Source organism: Orbicella franksi, chromosome 6 (genome assembly GCF_964199315.1).
Source record: "Orbicella franksi chromosome 6, jaOrbFran1.1, whole genome shotgun sequence".
NCBI classification, from domain to species: domain Eukaryota; kingdom Metazoa; phylum Cnidaria; class Anthozoa; order Scleractinia; family Merulinidae; genus Orbicella; species Orbicella franksi.
Window position 1 is genome coordinate 15,618,398 of NC_138150.1, and position 15,758 is coordinate 15,634,155.

A 15,758-nucleotide genomic window follows, 5' to 3' on the forward strand; every position below is an offset into this window, starting at 1 on the left:
AGTCAAACATACCATTGTTTGAGCTCTATTAAAAAGATATGCACTTTCATGTGCCTGTGTAAAACACACGACTTGGTGTAAAATTATTGTTATTTGAGTATGTCTGGTAGTTGCATTAATATTTTGAGTACCACAAGAAATGTGTATTATGTGATGTTGTGTGACTCAATTATAAAACACTGTTAGCCTCCAATTCACAATTTCTCAAACACATGCACTCCCCAAGTTAAAGAAATAGCCTGTGAACAGGCTCTCTTGTCGAGGATGGGGTGAAGAGAAAGCAGGAAGAGAAAGAATGGCAGAGAGAGGAGGAGGGGATGCCACAACCCCTAACCCGTTCTCCCCTCGGCCACTTCACTCTCATTCAGTTCCTTTTTGGCCATTCCAGCCAGAGCCTGTCCACAGGGACCACAGGCTATAAAGAAATAGTCAGTAAATAAGTAAAAAGGTTGCGCATCTGTTAAAGGGTCTGTTCTGTGATTTTTGTGCAGTAAACTCCTTGGACCTATTCATCTCACTTTTAATTGTTCCTTTCAGCAGCACTTTTGAGAAGGAGTTTGGGGTTTATTCTGTCATAGCACAGGCAGAATCAGCCATAATCACGAGCTCGCATCAGAATACCATAAATGTGTGTGAAAGTTGATATTTCGATAATTTATTGAATTTTTGGCACCTGATACTCGCCGAAGTGATCTGCTGGCGGTTTTCAGTTGCCAACCAATCAGATTTGCAGACGAAGAGTGTAGTGTAGTTTTGACCCGCGTGCATCAGCGGTCAGCAGCTGCGACAGGTTGCGAAAACCCGAGCGAAAACCTGGTAGACATAGCGCAAATAGTCACGCAAATATCGCCTTAAAAATCACTTTATTTGATGGAATGATATAGAAAACTTTGCTTTTGTCCTTTTAGAGGAGTATCTATATACGTTCTCTGAGTTCGCACAGCGACTCTATATATAGACATTGGATGCATTTCGATTTCGTTTATGAGGTGACACGACTTCCGGGGGAAAATTTTCAAAGAAACCAGCTCGGCAAAAATTTCGAACTTGTTAGTCTGTAGTCGAGTGCGAAGCTTTCAATAAGCCTAAACATAAACTGTGGACAGTTCAGCCGTTACATGGAGCGACTCGATAACGTTGTGTTGCGAAACATCATCAAATTTCTCGATCCAGAAGATGTAGTCCGTTTGGGCAGAACATCACGACATATGCATGCAATGATGCCCCAAGTTGTTCGAACCACCGAATTGTGGAAGGGGCCGGACTTTCACATTTTTGGCCCCAGTGGAGGACATACATACATACATTGGGCTCCTGAATTGTACTTCGACGGACCAATACTTCCTGGCATGGTGATCGAACTGGAAGTGTCCGTCGTGTGGAAAGACTAGGGATGGGGCAACAGGAAGGGCGAAATCTTCATGATGTTGATGCGACCGGCTGCAGAGAGAGGAGAGCCCATGAAGATTGCAGAGTACCGCAGATTGTTCGGTATTGCAGAGCACTTCGAGAAAGAGGCACAAAATGTGATTCGTGGAGATCATCCGGTCGTAGCCGAGGCTAAAGCGGGAGATTTTTACCGGTTTATGAATAATGCTGGCGGTGGAGGAGGTCATGAACTGGAGGGAAAGAACTTTCGAGTCAAGGCTACAGTATGTGCGATAGTGCATTAAATGAGACTAACAGACAAAATGACAGCTTTAGAAAAAATTCTAGAGTACAATAATGTATTTTGTGCATCGTTGGTTGATGTTCAACCCTGCATGCCACACTTGAATTGTCAGTCACACTAAAAATTGTCATGGTGAACACAACTTCATTATGGTAAAAAAACAGTCCAAGTGTGACTATTATCATTATTAACAATTATTATTAATAATTGAGAAATAAAAAACATGTACCGTGTTGCTATCGAGTTATAGAAACACAAGTGGAAGTTTGGGAGAGCAAGAAATGCTGTGGAAACACGAGCCGCAGGTGAGTGTTTTTTTATAACTCGATAGAAACATGGAGAACATGTTTTCTGTTTCTTTTAGAAAACACCACAACGAAAAAAAGGAAAACAACTTGCTAACTTTGATTATCAAAATGTAAATTGTCTTTGCTCACGCCATCATTACGTCAAAAGCTCGTGCTAGTTCTGTGTTTCTATTAAGCAATATTAGATTATGAGCTCGAGATTTCTATCGCCCTCGTCAACTATCACGGTTAGAAATCGAGAGCGAATAATCTAATAATCTATTATTGTTTTAGTATAAATCTATTAGTCGCTCAAAACTTTATCTAAATTCTCTTCACAGACCCCTCGAAAACGCAAAGAAGTGGCCATGATTTTGTTAAACGGTGCACGCTGCTACGCTACTCACTATCTATCAGAATAGGTAGTGAGTAGCGTAGCCAATCAGAGAATGGCATTCATGATACATAGAATGCTAGTAGATTTATACTAAAGAGTTATAGAAACACCATTTTTAACCAATCAGTGTGCATATATTCTTAGCGCTGTTTTCTAAATAGCATTAACAGATAGCTCTTAGAGTAGTAGTCTCCTTTGCAGCCGTTATTGAGCGTTGCGTGACGACCCTAATAATAGCTGCGAAGGAGACTATTAGAGTAGGTGATGGAGAGAAGGATACCTTGCCACGTTCTCTCAGAAAAATGCTGGCCCTGAAAACCTGCACAGAAGTTAGGCTGCGACCAGATTGAACCAGAACTGAAGATTCTCTCAACCGGGGGCGGGGGCAACTGCCATTTAAAAGGACAGGGTGTTTGTCAGACCTTTTAGGGGTTAACAAAGCAGTTTTGTTACCTTTTAGGAAGTTTGGCCTCAGAAGGTCCACAGCAGGAGCTTTTGGGTACCTTTTAGGGTATTGAGTTGAAGAAAATATGCCAGAATGTGTTGTCTTAGAATAACATTATTACCTCTTGTGGGTGAAAACAAAATTCAAGTCACACCTGCAGAGTAGGATCTTGGTACCTCTTAGGTTTTTTTTTTCCAAATTTCTGATAAGCAACCCTGTCTTTTTTACATGGGAGTCCCTCTGGGTGGGGGGAGGGGGGTACTGGGGGGGGGGTACTGGGGGGGTACTGGCAGTTTTAAATGACAAGCCATCCCAGCATGAATTTCACTGGAGTTAGGAAGTTAGGCTGCAATCATAGGCTACTTCCTGCATGTATTTAGAGTTGCAGTCAGTGATGGCACTGAAACATGTGCAGTGAAATGTAACCAGTTAGAAGAAGGTACCTGCAGTATTACATTCAACAAATAGTCTTTATTTTGGTGATTTGCAAGGCTAAAGACATCTATTATATCAGTAAGCCGTGAAACATGATCATGATAATGGTACATTGCTAGAAAATCAATAAAAAATAATTTCAATAATTTGTTTTTAATAAAATGTTCCATCTTATAATATGCTATTTGTGAAGTATGATTCCTTGCACTCAGAGCTTAAATGCCATGCCATCATATTTTTATCTTCATGCACAGGATGTAAAGGAGTAGCCTAAGTCTGCATAATATTTTTATTGTGATGTTTTCAAAATTTATATGACTTCTGCCCCTGGATGGTATGGTAAATTTTCACTAATGCCCCACTTCCCCAACCCCTCTGGCATTTAACAAGGTTGCTCTAACAAATCATGGTTGAGGAGAGGCATTCCTGTGACTCCTGACAAGGTTTCTCTTTCAATGGGAAGTGTAAGAGAAACCACTGACATTATACCAGTGGCTAATAATATTGTATACACTGACTTGTGGATTGGGAGAGATATACAACAATAGATCAACATATACCTACAAGAAGTAGTTTCATAAACTTCCAGACAAAGTTTCTCTTTGACTGGAAAGTGTAGGAGAACCTGCTGCTCACAGGGTGGTTTCACATCCTGCATCTACAATCTTGGTCACAAGGGTTGGAAAAAAAATCATTTTATACACATTTTGCCCCTCCCCACCCCTGTGCAATGTTGACAAAAACACTTTCACCTGACACAAATTTGCATTTTACCATTTTCCAACATTGGAAGGGGGAATGGGGGTGTTGACACTTATTCTGTAGGCATTACGATTATGATTTCATGTTTTTGGCATTTTCCAACACAATTTGTCCATGATTGTAGCTTTTAGTCACCATTTTCAGTCACCCCCTTCCTTTTATTCAGTGGCAAGTACCTCTCCAGGCCGCCAAAGTAAAAAAAATAATCTTTTCAGGTCATTTCTTTTAGATCGTGCAAGATGGAAGCAGCGGCACAGGTAAAACCTGAGAAACCTTCTCTCCGTACGGTTTACAGATTTAATCTCGCTTTAGCCTATCTATTCTTGCTTAGACTTCCGGTTCCGTCGTTGTGTGCACATTACCTTTCGTAACCTTTCGTTTCCTTCGGACTTCCTGCCGATTCATTGCGTGACTACTTTCGAAGCCGGTGGTTCCTTCTGATGTGGACAAGCTAAATAAGTGTTACTGTAAGGAATTGACTGGGCTTTCGAATCGTGAAAACGCCATTCTCTGGGGTAACTAAAGATCGGAGATTTCACGATTTTAGTACTATAAATAGACAGCTTCGACGATGTCACGCAATCTCGGGGATAAAAATAGTATTTGAAAGTGAAGTATTATCATCGCAGTAAATTTTCCAATTTAAGCAACTGGAAAGAAGAAGCCTGAAAAAAATCAGGGCTTCAACGGGATTCGAACCCGTGACCTCCGCGATACCGGTGCGATGCTCTACCAACTGAGCTATGAAGCCACACATTGGGAGCGAGGTCAATTAATTGAGTTCATATCTTCCCGTGAGTGAAATGATGTGAAGTATATATGAAATAATTCATATTTGAACTGCGGTAGTAGATGAAAGTGAAGTATGATCATCGCAGTAAATTTTCCAATTTAAGCAACTGGAAAGAAGAAGCCTGAAAAAAATCAGGGCTTCAACGGGATTCGAACCCCTGACCTCCGCGATACCGGTGCGATGCTCTACCAACTGAGCTATGAAGCTACACATTGGGAGCGAGGTCAATTAATTGAGTTCATATCTTCCCGTGAGTGAAATGATGTGAAGTATATATGAAATAATTCATATTTGAACTGCGGTAGTAGATGAAAGTGAAGTATGATCATCGCAGTAAATTTTCCAATTTAAGCAACTGGAAAGAAGAAGCCTGAAAAAAATCAGGGCTTCAACGGGATTCGAACCCGTGACCTCCGCGATACCGGTGCGATGCTCTATCAACTGAGCTATGAAGCCACACATTGGGAGCGAGGTCAATTAATTGAGTTCATATCTTCCCGTGAGTGAAATGATGTGAAGTATATATGAAATAATTCATATTTGAACTGCGGTAGTAGATGAAAGTGAAGTATGATCATCGCAGTAAATTTTCCAATTTAAGCAACTGGAAAGAAGAAGCCTGAAAAAAATCAGGGCTTCAACGGGATTCGAACCCCTGACCTCCGCGATACCGGTGCGATGCTCTACCAACTGAGCTATGAAGCCACACATTGGGAGCGAGGTCAATTAATTGAGTTCATATCTTCCCGTGGGTGAAATGATGTGAAGTATATATGAAATAATTCATATTTGAACTGCGGTAGTAGATGAAAGTGAAGTATGATCATCGCAGTAAATTTTCCAATTTAAGCAACTGGAAAGAAGAAGCCTGAAAAAAATCAGGGCTTCAACGGGATTCGAACCCCTGACCTCCGCGATACCGGTGCGATGCTCTACCAACTGAGCTATGAAGCCACACATTGGGAGCGAGGTCAATTAATTGAGTTCATATCTTCCCGTGGGTGAAATGATGTGAAGTATATATGAAATAATTCATATTTGAACTGCGGTAGTAGATGAAAGTGAAGTATGATCATCGCAGTAAATTTTCCAATTTAAGCAACTGGAAAGAAGAAGCCTGAAAAAAATCAGGGCTTCAACGGGATTCGAACCCGTGACCTCCGCGATACCGGTGCGATGCTCTACCAACTGAGCTATGAAGCCACACATTGGGAGCGAGGTCAATTAATTGAGTTCATATCTTCCCGTGAGTGAAATGATGTGAAGTATATATGAAATAATTCATATTTGAACTGCGGTAGTAGATGAAAGTGAAGTATGATCATCGCAGTAAATTTTCCAATTTAAGCAACTGGAAAGAAGAAGCCTGAAAAAAATCAGGGCTTCAACGGGATTCGAACCCCTGACCTCCGCGATACCGGTGCGATGCTCTACCAACTGAGCTATGAAGCTACACATTGGGAGCGAGGTCAATTAATTGAGTTCATATCTTCCCGTGAGTGAAATGATGTGAAGTATATATGAAATAATTCATATTTGAACTGCGGTAGTAGATGAAAGTGAAGTATGATCATCGCAGTAAATTTTCCAATTTAAGCAACTGGAAAGAAGAAGCCTGAAAAAAATCAGGGCTTCAACGGGATTCGAACCCGTGACCTCCGCGATACCGGTGCGATGCTCTACCAACTGAGCTATGAAGCCACACATTGGGAGCGAGGTCAATTAATTGAGTTCATATCTTCCCGTGAGTGAAATGATGTGAAGTATATATGAAATAATTCATATTTGAACTGCGGTAGTAGATGAAAGTGAAGTATGATCATCGCAGTAAATTTTCCAATTTAAGCAACTGGAAAGAAGAAGCCTGAAAAAAATCAGGGCTTCAACGGGATTCGAACCCCTGACCTCCGCGATACCGGTGCGATGCTCTACCAACTGAGCTATGAAGCCACACATTGGGAGCGAGGTCAATTAATTGAGTTCATATCTTCCCGTGAGTGAAATGATGTGAAGTATATATGAAATAATTCATATTTGAACTGCGGTAGTAGATGAAAGTGAAGTATGATCATCGCAGTAAATTTTCCAATTTAAGCAACTGGAAAGAAGAAGCCTGAAAAAAATCAGGGCTTCAACGGGATTCGAACCCGTGACCTCCGCGATACCGGTGCGATGCTCTACCAACTGAGCTATGAAGCCACACATTGGGAGCGAGGTCAATTAATTGAGTTCATATCTTCCCGTGAGTGAAATGATGTGAAGTATATATGAAATAATTCATATTTGAACTGCGGTAGTAGATGAAAGTGAAGTATGATCATCGCAGTAAATTTTCCAATTTAAGCAACTGGAAAGAAGAAGCCTGAAAAAAATCAGGGCTTCAACGGGATTCGAACCCCTGACCTCCGCGATACCGGTGCGATGCTCTACCAACTGAGCTATGAAGCCACACATTGGGAGCGAGGTCAATTAATTGAGTTCATATCTTCCCGTGAGTGAAATGATGTGAAGTATATATGAAATAATTCATATTTGAACTGCGGTAGTAGATGAAAGTGAAGTATGAGTTTGGGGTTTATTCTGTCATAGCACAGGCAGAATCAGCCATAATCACGAGCTCGCATCAGAATACCATAAATGTGTGTGAAAGTTGATATTTCGATAATTTATTGAATTTTTGGCACCTGATACTCGCCGAAGTGATCTGCTGGCGGTTTTCTGTTGTCAACCAGTCAGATTTGCAGACGAAGAGTGGAGTGTAGTTGTACCGTTGCAGTTATGTCCTATGTAGCAGACATGTCCTCTGACGTAATGTGATATACGAAGCCAATCATATCATGCGTTCTATCTAATAACACGCAGCATAAGACTGGTAACTAAACTCCGTTGCAGTTCGGTCTTCGAGCAAAATTGATTTTTGGAGGGGTAGCGTTCGGAAGCAGTATTTGACTTTGTATGTCTTTACTCTGAACCAGAGTGACTCTGAACGTAAATATGCAGCGACTATTTGCAAGAATAGCATTTACCTCACAAGATTTCTATCGGAATTTATACAACTGGTGTTTTCATGAGCAGGTATAATTACCATTATCACTATCAACTGGAATCGTATAGATCTTTCTACACACGGGCGAACCAAAACAATCTGACTTGTGACCTTGAATTAACTGGCTTGAATTATCTGCAATGCTCACGTATGATACAAACCGTTGCTTTATCCAAAAATTTTCGAAAATTATATTTTAGGGCATGTTTTTAGCCTGTGTTGTAAAACCACTATAATCTTGAGATTTGTATTGTTACAAAGGCAAAATAACCAAAGTTAGAATTAGTTTGAGAAATTCTATTTTTGACAGATAAATGCCTTTTGGACATACTAATATAATACTTATCATTGCATTTACAGTGGTGTACTTCTAACACAGACCACCAAACTAATTTTTTTTCATCATTTTTTGACATGTTTTCAACAACTTTCCTACGGCTTCCATTCAAATCTGGCAAATCCAAATTATGAAAAGAAATGTGAGAGGTGGAGTTGTCGACTGATCAACAGGTTACATGATGCTTGATATTTTCACCATTCATGCATTTTGATTAGCTTATTTAAACCAAGGAAGGTGGACACAGTTAGTCAGGCACGACTGTGGCTGGGTTCTTATTACAAAGATGAAAAGTTCTGTCACTCTTTTGTCCCTTAAATCTAGATCCAACAAACTAGTCACAGGCAACACAGTGATTTGTGGTTCATTTAGTAAAAAAAAAAGTAATGACATATTTTCTTCAGCCTTTGAGCTTGGGCTAATTTGAATAAGCTGTTGTAAATGTAGAACAATCAAAACAATTTCAGACTCATCCTCTATTTACTTCATTATTACTTATTAATACATCTGTTAAAGAAATCCTGATAAAAATTTAAAAAATCTACGAAATAAATACTGATTTTATCACTGTCACTAAACTCATCATCATTGTCTTGTTCTTCTTGCCCTTCCGCTTGTTCTTCTTGATCCTCTTGTCCTTCTTCTTCTTCTTTGTCTTCTTCTAACTCCCCCTCCTCCTCATCGATCATATCATCTAATGCCTCCAGGTATGGTTTGGCCAGGCTATTAAAAATATGGAGATGGATTTACTTCATCAATAGACACAACAATATTGTGGAAAACTGAAACTTTCTGTGAAGGGGCCTGTTACGGCTATTTCGTGTTTTCTTTGTATCCTTTTTTGTTCCGTATGTTAGTGCATTTTTTCACATTCTGCATGCTTTTTTTCTCGCGTCGTATGTAAATTTCGTTGCGTATATATTTGTGTTATCCTTTCATGTTCGTTTAGTGCTAGTTTATCGTCTGGTACACTTGTATCTTCTTGGTTCCCTGAACCCCGTTGCCAGCATTTTGGTAAGCCGTTTAGTTTATCGTCTGTTTGTGTTTTCCTCTTAGTTTTCTGCCGTCTTCAGTTAGTTATTTGTAGTAATTCGTTTCATGTTTATCTTTAGGAATTTACCTTCCTCCTACGGAAAGTGAAATAAATTTGCTGGACTAATTAAAACTCGCTTTAAGTTGTGTCTGAAGTCGGCCCTTTGCCTCTTCAGGGCCCATTTCTTGAAACTTCCTGGCTATTCAAGGGCTTGTCAACTTACAAGGACCGTTTTCAGGCTGCTGTTTTGGGCCCAAAGCACCAAACTACCTAATGAAACTGAAATCAGTTTTTAAAAAGAGCATTGGAATTACAATCTAAAGTACAACAGTAATATTATTATAATTCAAATTATAAACATTCATACTGTATTTTGAAAGTGGAAGTTTTTTCACGAGGAATGTGAACGCCTTAAAGAGATCTTTTCCCGACTGTGCTATCCTGACGACCTTGTGCAGTCAATCATTCGCAGATTTATTGAATCAAAAGTGTCCGAGGATTCACATACTCGAGTGGCTGATAAAAGAGAAGCCCCAGTCAGAATCGTGTTGCCCTACAAGGACCAGAAATCTGCAAACGTAGTACGTAAACAGCTGGCTGACCTCAGTCGGAAGATCAACGCAGATATTAACCCAGTTTACACAAGTAGAAAGATCAAGGATGAAATTAAGGTCAGGGAAGACAAGCAGCCTCTTGTGAGTCAACAATGCGTGGTGTATTCATTTCAGTGTGGCCTGTGTGATGCAGGCTATGTCGGTTACACGTGCCGACACCTACACCAACGAATTGAAGAACACAAAGGATCGGCAATCGGAAACCACCTCAGAGAGCAGCACGATATGGAGCCAGAAGACATCGCACAGAGTTTTCGAATCGTAAGAAAGTGTCAGAACAAATTTGGCTACCTTATTTTTGAAATGTTCTTTTCTTTATCAAAGAACTGAAACCAATGCTAAACAAACAGTGCGATTCAATTCGCGCCCAATTATTTGTTTAGAGCAATTCTTGCTAAGATTATTTTATTTTTTCATTGTATATTTTTAACACTTTTTCACATATTTTATCACATTTTAGCGTTCACCACTTGCTAAGATTATTTTATTTTTTCATTGTATATTTTTAACACTTTTTCACATATTTTATCACATTTTAGCGTTCACAACATTTTTATCTATTTTAAGTTGTTTTTAACATATTTATGGCTATATGCTATTGTAGAAAATTTACTTACTTGAAAATGACCTCGTAGAGGTCGAAACGTCGTGACTTTTTAGCGCTAGTTTTTATTTCAAAATCGATTTCTAAGAAACTACTTATTAACATACTGTATTTCTATACCTAACTAAGAAAACCAGTTTTTGATTAATATGATGCAAATGGACTTCTCTATAAACTCACTTCCTTCAACTTAATGTCTGCTAATTTTTCACGCAAATAGCAAACCACCAGTTGAGATTGCAGTTACCCGTCTCACTCTACATAGCAATTTTCAATTTGGTTTCAAAATTAACTTGCATTTGGGCTTGCACCACTGTGCTCTGTTTTGCATCCTGTACTTTCTTTGTTGTGTTGTTTGTAATGTTGTTAATACTCTGGTTCTGGTTTCAAGGCACTTCAATGAAAACTGTTCAGACATCACTTCCTTCCTGCATGAGATGAACTAATAGTTAAAAGCACATGCCATTTTTGGTCTGGGACATTGATGGGGATTCCTGGACAGGCCCCCAGAGGAGCTCCCATCTGCTTTCAAAATTACATCATTAGCCTAGCAAAACTAGTGCCAGTCCTAAACCCCACATTAGAATTTAAAATCCTTAAAACTCATAGTCTTGTTGTTATTGGGATAAGATGTTCTAGGTTCCGAGCTACTGTGTCTGAAACATCTCACAAGATTAGAAGCCACACATTTAGGAAAGCCATTCCCTAACAGAACGTTTTAATCATTGTTCATTGTTTCTGAATGAGAGAGTCTATTTCACATATACGAGAAGCCTGGTGCAACAAGGCCTAACCCAAGTAATTTTGGCAAGTCAACGTACTTGACTAGAAAACAAGACATTCTGTCTAGTGTTTGTGTGATTCCTATAAATGTCAATGGATGTTCTTTTCAGAGAAATGTCCAGGAAATGGATCAAGCCATCTTCAAATTTGTTGACTGTAAAACATGTCAGATTTATTTGGTTTGTCCATCAACAGCATATCTTCAAAATAACCTCCATAAAACTACTCATTTATAAGGCCACTGTCAAGCATTTTACGAACAATATCATTTTTGAGTTCTGTCATGATAAAAAAAAAACAACAACGGCCTAATGAAGAACCCAACAAAATGCCATCAATTTGGTTGTCGAATGCTCTCTTAATTAATTTGGTGTTAATCAATTTATTGTCATTAACTCCAAAGAAACCAATCTGAACAACTGTCAGGGCTTGCTGTCAGGGCTTGCAAACTCCAGTTCCTCTTAGAGTGAAAACAAGGTGTTTTCCTTCCACATCTACATGTACATGGGAGAGTATCATAATTTATGTGGGTGGTGGTGGTGTATCGAGTTGTGTTTGACAAACCCTTTTCATTTTTTATGTTTCTAAATATAGCAATATAAAGGAACTGTTTTTTAACTGTTTAATAGCAAACCACTTTATTTTTAAAAAGTGTCTGTTATTTTTAGTTAAAGTTAATTTGGCTAACAATTCCTTTCTATTTAAATGTATGTTGCTTGAAAACTGTGATCTGGTGGCCCTAGATGCAATTTGAGTTTTTCTGTAATTTTGAAAAGTCAAGCCACTGTTTGTTACTAATATTGTATCAAAAGGATAACACCATTCTTATCATGGTTATTCTATTGATTCCATTTCATCATTACTTAAGGTGGTTCTGCAGTTATTGTGGGCACACTACCCCATGTCAAAGTTTGCAACATAAATTTTGGGGCTTTGAAGTGTTGGCTAAGAAATTTTGGGAAATATTTTGTCTTTCACTCGGTGATAATGTTACTTAATTCCATTTACTGGGGAAAATATTTTTATTCTTACTGGTGTTTGACTGGACCCCATTTTTTGGACAACAACACTACCAGTAAAAAAAATTTTGCTGGCATACTTTTACTCAATTTCTGGAACCAGCTTATTTTGACTTAATACAAACCATGCCCAAGTTTTGGGGAAATCATTTGAGCAGAAGTTCAGAAGTATTAACTTAAAGGTCAAAGACATGTAAACTCAACTCTAACATTCACTGAAAGTTTCTACAATTAACTCTCATTTCCAAAACAAGCCATGAACCCAAATTTTGTGAGAAGCTTGCCCCAAAGCTTGCTAAATAAAAGTGGCTAGTCAATTAGTGATCGTGCGAACCATAAACAGCATTAATCCCTAGTTCTTAAAATACTATAAAATGCTTGATAACCTCATTGAATTTTCAAAGATGCATTTTGCAACAGTATTTGGAAATAACTTTTGTGTCAAAGTCTTTCCACACAAATTGTACGGTACGGCAACATTTTGGCTATAAGTTTTACTGCTGTGACTCAAAAAGAAATGGGGCACTGTTGTCAGGATTGTAAGCTACTCCCCAACTGATCTCTGGTGAGGAATAGAAGCAGTTTTATTAATCTATGATTACAAATACAAAATAGGTACTACAGGTACAGGCTGAGCCATCTTTTTGCCATTCCTTAATATATAGTTAAAGAGACAATTGAAGGGGTGAGTGCAAAACCATGCTAAGTGACGATTTGGGTGAAAAAAAAAATTTTCGCGAAAGGGCTTGAATTTTTGCATGCGGTCTTCAATGTAATAGAAAAACGTGGTCCTGTATTTTTGTCGCTGGTTTTTGCTTCGTTTATAAAGACGCCGCTAGGAAAACCGAGTGGTTTTTCTGCATACCCAATATCTCGAAAACAAAGCGAAGCTTAGCGGAAAAACTACGGGACATTGTTAAACATACCTAAACAAAACTGTATGGGAAATTTGGAGCGTTTTCGACAAAGTTCACTTTTGATTAAAATACCTAGCGCCCTTTTCCCGCCGAGGTCTTCAAATAAACGAAGCCGGGCCTTTGTTATGATAAACAGAGCCGACCCTTTGTTATAATAGCCAAGCCAAGCCTTTGTTATAAGTCGAAGTCTCGCCTCAGTTTATTATAACAAAGGATCGGCCCGCCGCGACCGCAAGGACTTTGATTTTACTTAGAAACCAGCAAAATGTCAATTTCACGCAACTTATATAAGCTCAAATTTATTGATTTCAGGTCAAAAGTGGTTAAAACGTTGACTCATGTTAACGCGCGACGGCAAGGATGTTGATTTCTCTTAGAGAGCAGCAAAATGTCAATTTCACGTAACGTAAAAGCTCAAAAATGTCGATTTCAGGTCAAAAAAGGTTTACATGTTGATTTCATGTTAACCCGTGACGGGCAGGTTGTTGATTTCACTTAGAAAACAGCAAAATGTTGATTTCACGCAACGTATAAGCTCAAAAATGTTGATTTCAGGTCTAAATAGGTCAAAATGCTGATTTCACGTTAACGCGTGACGGCAAGGATGTTGATTTCACTTAGAAAACAGCAAAATGTTAATTTCACGCAGCGTATAAGCTCAAAAATGTTGATTTCAGGTCTAAATAGGTCAAAATGCTGATTTCACGTTAACGCGTGACGGCAAGGATGTTGATTTCACTTAGAAAACAGCAAAATGTTAATTTCACGCAGCGTATAAGCTCAAAAATGTTGATTTCAGGTCTAAATAGGTCAAAATGCTGATTTCACGTTAGCGCTTGACGGCAAGGATGTTGATTTCACTTAGAAAACAGCAAAATGTTGATTTAACGCAGCGTATAAGCTCAAAAATGTCGATTTCAGGTCTAAATAGGTAAAAATGTTGATTTCACGTAACGCGTGACGGCAAGGATGTTGATTTCACTTAGAAAACAGCAAAATGTTAATTTCACGCAACGTATAAGCTCAAAAATGTTGATTTCAGGTTTAAATAGGTAAAATATGGCGGCCGGAAAATAGTGTTAACATCTGGAACTTACTTTGGTTATCTGGGACAATGACTATCTGCACTGAACAAATAAACATCAAATAAGCACTTTTCCAAATACAGCAACGTCTTAAATGGCTAAAAATCACGAGATAAATACATATTTTTCGACAAACGCGATCGTAGCTTTATGTCACGCACCGCCTAACAGTTTAACAAATTAACCCTTCTGCGCAACGTACGGGTCTCCATACATCTGCATGTCCGCTGATCCCAGAAGTTCAAAACACTACAAATCATGCCGATATGAAATAAAATCAAAGCAACCTGGATCACAGATCTATGTTACAATCGATCGCTACTTGTTGGCCATTATTATCTTTAAATGAAAAAAGCCGAAACAATCTAGTTACCAGTTCGAGAAACGCGAGCAGAACGTGATCGCAATGCATGCCGGGAAGGCTCTTTACACCTCGTGCGCGGGAAAACATGGCGGTCGATACAAGACAAATTTTATCACTCAAAAACCAGTTCTCGCTTTCCAAACTTTGACACTAGCAACGCTTGGCAAATGGGCCACAACTCACGAGAGGGTATTTTTCTTGGGCAAGAACTGCTCTTGGACTTTGCTGCCTGGCTCGATCTGACTTCGAACGCCGATAACACGATTACGGTATATCAGCTACCTTCGAAGTTTCAGAACACATTTTGATTCTTTAAAACGTGCTGATGACTTACGGGTTTATCGAGGCTTTATGATGCCTCTCAACCACCAGGCAGGCACACAAGGTACTTTAACACAATGCTTAAGATATTAGTTGACAGAGCTCTAATGCGGCACATCTCTTTTTAGTTCGATGGTATTTCGTTTGCCGCTCGATCGATTCACGTGTTGTGCTCACGTCACAATAGCCGATGTAAACAATCTGTTCCCAGATTTCCGCTCTATATATGCTGTGAGATTTGATTTTGACTTCATACACTATAAACAGTCTGCCTGTTTGCTGTTCAACAAATAAACTCCTAAAGACATGGCTGGGAAAAGCCAAGTATTTTTGCATACGTTATAACTCGAAAACGAAGCAAAAACCAACGACAAAAATACAGGGCCGCGTTTTTCTATTACATTGAAGACCGCGTGCAAAAATTCAAGCCCTTTCGCGAAAATTTTTTTTTCACCCAAATCGTCACTTAGCATGGTTTTGCACTCACCCCTTCAATTATTAATAATAACAATAATAATAAATAAAAATAGCAATAAAAACAACAACGATGACAAAAATAATAACAATAATATTAATGATACCAAAACAAGAAGGCAAGTTTATAACAAAGTTGAGCATTTCTGCAAGTTGAAATTTTCTCGTGAGTGCTAATGGGCAAAAACAAAGTCTACCACGTATGGTGAAAGGGCTTTTTCCGTGGCGGCACCAAGGCTCTGGAATAAACTACCCCTCCAGATCAGACTTTCATCATCAGAGGCAGTTTTTAAGGCTAATCTTAAGACTTATCTTTTTAAGCGTGCATTTGATTTGTAGTTTTTACTTTTTATCTGTAGCCTAATTGTAT

At 38.9% G+C, this 15,758-nt stretch overlaps 1 long non-coding RNA gene and 1 pseudogene across 1 annotated transcript in view; one reads left to right on the forward strand and one right to left on the reverse strand.

Moving 5' to 3' along the window:
* Positions 1–59: 59 nt before the first annotated feature.
* Positions 60–1,972, forward strand: LOC145490358 (uncharacterized; annotated as a pseudogene).
* A 5,868-nt stretch (positions 1,973–7,840) lies between these two features.
* The window catches only part of LOC145491074 (uncharacterized), a 12,407-nt gene continuing 4,489 nt past the window's right edge, over positions 7,841–15,758 (reverse strand). Inside the window, exon 3 of the long non-coding RNA XR_014049769.1 lies at positions 7,841–9,486. This is a non-coding gene — a long non-coding RNA (uncharacterized LOC145491074). The remainder of the gene's footprint in view (positions 9,487–15,758) is intronic.